The sequence below is a fragment of the Lipotes vexillifer genome, unplaced genomic scaffold (assembly GCF_000442215.2).
Source record: "Lipotes vexillifer unplaced genomic scaffold, Lipotes_vexillifer_v1.1 scaffold1681, whole genome shotgun sequence".
In the NCBI taxonomy this organism is placed as follows: Eukaryota; Metazoa; Chordata; class Mammalia; order Artiodactyla; family Lipotidae; genus Lipotes; species Lipotes vexillifer.
Window position 1 is genome coordinate 527,809 of NW_006793589.1, and position 4,562 is coordinate 532,370.

Below are 4,562 nucleotides of genomic sequence, written 5' to 3' on the forward strand. Positions count from 1 at the left end.
ATACAAGTTACTCAGCAACGTAGAGCTAAGTGGGGGAAAAACTGGTCAGCATGCAGAAAATACAGCTCTCCATTTTGAAAAAAAGTAAATTGTACCTGAATTTAAAAACAAGTTTACTTGCTTGTAAGATTCTCTGCTGAATAGTGTCAAAGCCTAAGATAAAGAAATAGAATTCTCTTGTAACAATTCATAAATTCTCAGCAGCATAAATGCCACTAGTAATAGATCTAATTTTCAAACACATATATTTAAAAGAGTTTACCCTTGATTGGATTTATGAACAAAATTCAAATTTGCAGTCATTAATTTTTATATGTGATAAATTCAATAATTCAGTTTCACGTAGTACACCATCTCATTTGATCTATCATACCAATCAAGGAAGAACAGGCAGGTACCTTTCTTCTCATTGCATGTGAGGGTCAGAGAGGCTACTTAAGGTCCCATATCAGTGTAACTGAGCAGAACCTTATGGGGCCTTCCTGGGACAGACCCCTCCCTTCATGTCCTCTGCCTGCCTCTTGTTTGTAGAAAAGCTGTAGTCTTCCGGGCCTCCCCTGAGTCACAAAAGCCTGACAGAAGAATTAATGATTGAAAGGATGTGAACATGTAGTGACAAAAGTAGCAGTTGGGCCAGGAAACTGGTAACAATTTAATAGTAAATCAGCCATATGTCAATCACAGAATCTTTAGCTCCTCCCTGAAGTACCTAGACAACAATATCCGATGCTCATTTCCTGAGTTGCTTTACAGATGCTAAAACCTCCATCAAATGGAAGAAGTTAACTACTTGATGACCAAGAGCACATAGCCCCCAGACCTACTGGAGCCCAAGGATTGATAATGTTAGCCCCTGTGACACTCCCCTGTTACCTCACCACCAACCAATCAGAGAATGGTGCACAAGCTGATCATGCACCCTTGACGCCCCTCCCTTACCTTGCCTTTAAAAATGCTTCCCTGAAACCCATCACAGAGTTCAGGTCTTTTGAGCATGAGTCGACCTGTTCTCCTTGCATGGCCCTTGCAATAATCCTTTGTCTGCTCCAAACCCCAATGTTTCAGTTTGTTTGGCCTCTCTATGCATCAGGCATGTGATAACTCTAGTCCAGACTCAAATCAGTTTCACAGTTAATTTCTCCCTTTTCTTTATCCTTGCACCTTTATCCTTAAAGGCATCTCTAACATAGCAGAGATCTAAATTCTATAGACTTTGGGTTCTTTAAGGCTAAAATGATATATTTTTCCTCAATATCTATTGTTCCTGGAACATAGTATTGAAAAACAGAAAAATGCTAACAATGTTACTATGATATATGAATTAAAATACCTTATGGATGCTACACTCCTTTAAAATATCTTGCCTATTAAAATTTTGTTCATGAACTATGACAAGCTGTTATCTGCAGGTGTCATCAAAACCAATACAGGTTTAAGAAATTTTTCTGTTTTTTCCCCATGGTTGCAATAGAAGCAATAATGAGCACAGGAAGAAAAAAACAAAAAGAAGAACCTGTCAATCATAATGCTTTTATCTCATCATCAAATTTGACAGTTGATGCTCTCAGGCATTATTGACATTAACCACAGTCAGATAAATCAGATATAATACAGGACTGATGATTGCCCTGAAGATGCATGACTTTCAAAAGATTAACCCTCAAACATTCACACTTTAAGGTTCTTATCTATAGCTATAAAATGAAAATTTACTTAGTTAAAGGAATAGCAGACTTCAGTTATCAGGAGGAAGAGAAACATAAGAATCAATAAAGGCTATCTGCTTACAAGACAAATGTGAAAAATCGCCTAACAGTGACTGACAGTCAGTGGCAGAAGAGGCTTTCTTCTTTCTCTCTCCTAATTTTCCCACAGTTGGATCCCTGCTTCTCTAAGGAGAAGAAATTTGGAGACATAGTTCCTTCTGATTTGGGAACTGATAAACAGAGAAGTCATGAGCCCCTGGGTGTACCCTCTCAATGAAGACCTCCATCTTTCTTAAGTCGATTTCTCTCTACCTTTCTGTATACACCAAGTTCACATCTTAAGTGCTAAATGCTAACATTATTTGTTACTCAAAATATGTTTTTAACAACTCTTTATTATCCAGTGTAACAAAGTATATTCCTATGAACTCTATGTTACTTTTGTTAGTCATAATTAATTGGTTTTATAGTTACTAAAAGATAGCCTCTTCTTGGATAGACACTACTGTACTATTATTAACATCATTCATTTGTTTTTGTTTTCTTTTTCTTTTTTTTGCGGTACGTGGGCCTCTCACTGTTGTGGCCTCTCCCGCTGCGGAGCACAGGCTCCAGACGCGCAGGCTCAGCGGCCACGGCTCACGGGCCCAAGCCGCTCTGCAGCATGTGGGATCTTCCCAAACCGGGGCACGAACCCGTGTCCCCTGCATTGGCAGGCGGACTCTCAACCACTGCACCACCGGGGAAGCCCCATTCATTTGTTTTTATAATTAATTTATAAATGCTACCAACACACTTATAACAGTTTTTAAAATAACATTGGATCATTTAGTAAAGTTGGTACTAAATACAAGTATATGGTCTAGGTGTTAGTATAGCAAGCCATCATGCTTAAAAGAGAAAAAGTAGCTAGATTCATGAGTCTAAAATAATATCTGACTTTCACATTTTGAATAATCTTAGAAGAGGTTTAAGCATCTGAAAGTGTATGGATATAAAGTAACTCCTGTAAATAGAAATTATATTTTATTTAAAGTTACATCCCACCGCTTTCATCAGCCTGAAACAGTGACTTATAAATAGCAAGTTCTCTACCAATGTTAATAAAGTAGTTCAAATAGTATATAAAAATGGATAAGGCATATTGGCATATTCTGGTCTGGAGGAAAGAACTAATTTTAATCTAAAAGAAGGCAAAGGAAGAGTGAATATGTTCAGTTATGATAAGTGTGCATATGCACATGTGTGTAAGTGTGAGAAAGAGTGAGATTAAGAGTGGAGGGAGATTAAAAATTTGAAAGCCTATGATAAAATAATATACAAAACTCAATATCTTGTAATAACTTATAATGGAAGAGAATGTAAAAACAGAATATATATACTTATATATATATTTATATATATATATATATATATATATGTATAACTGAGTCACTTTGCTGTGCACCTGAAACTAACAAAACATTGTTAATCAACTATATTTCAATAAAAAAATTTTAAAAAAGAAATTAAAAAAATATCTCTTACTTCAACAAAATTAAAAGTTTTGTGTTCACCATGTAAAATATGAAGGTCTGCTGAACAAATTATGAAATTACAGATTTTTAATTTCCTTTTGGGGGCCCTAACAGACAAAGCAATAGCATGTAAGGGAAACCGGTTTAATCCTCATTCAGCAATACTGTGATCAACTCCTGGTCATGTCTGACTACTTTCCAAACCAAATGGAAATGCTTAACTGCTTGACAGCTTTGGTGGTACATATCTGCCATGTGGGATGATACCCTATCACACAACAAGTTGTACATTTTAGGTGCTGCTTAGGCTAAATTAAATCAAGATGTTTGTTTTCAGTAAGCACAAGCACCCCTTGACAGATTTCCAGATTCAGGTGCTTATACAAACAAATCTGAGAGGCAACATTAATTTTAATGCTGACTGAGCTGCATTCAGCAATTGTAAATTATGGAAATACTTCAAACTTTATAGGATTACAAAATGGAAAGTGATCAGCGTTCTGGGCATGGGTCCTATAGAAGTATTTTCCAAATAGTTCTGCATTGGAAAATAGAATCCATGTGCTCCTATTTACCTGAACATGTTCCAAACAAAATCTAAATGTTTATATAAGGAAATTCAAAATACAGTGATTTAATGTCTAGCCAACACAAAGAACATCTGTAGTATCACTGTCTCGTGATGTTCAATCTATACAAAGTCATTAAAAATAAAATAGTGAAGTGAATTATTTTCACCCCTTCATCATATACCAATATATGAGAAAAGTTTAATTGTTATTAAAAGATCTAGGACACGTCCCTATTCAGAATCAAAAGTTTAATACTGAAAGTGGAAAAAAAAAACAAGTCTTGTTTTGCTTTGCTTATTTAATTGAAAAAGGTTGGCTATGTAAGGAAACTTGTAAATTTAAAAGTAGATGGAAACAGTTCCTAAATCTTGGCCCTGAACAAAATCAATTTAGTCCTGGTGCAAAATGGTGAATAAGACAAAATCCTTTTCTTTACAGAATTTACATGCTAGTAGGGAGGGAGAAAAAATAATCAGCAAGTAAGTAAACAAATGTAAGAAGAGGAATAAAAACAGGTGATGAAGATGGAACATACTGAGGTGACAGGGTTGGGAACTGTGGTAGAAAGGGCCACGAGGAAAAACCCTTTTAAGTGTATGTTTCTACTGAGAAGTAAAAGATGAGAAGCCACCAGGTATGAACATGAGCAACCTGAAGATTTGACCAGAGCTGTAATGGAAAGCAGACATTGCAAATAACTCTGTCACCACTAAACTAACTCTATGAGGAGTCATCCTTTACTATGATAATGGCATTGGTGTACTGTG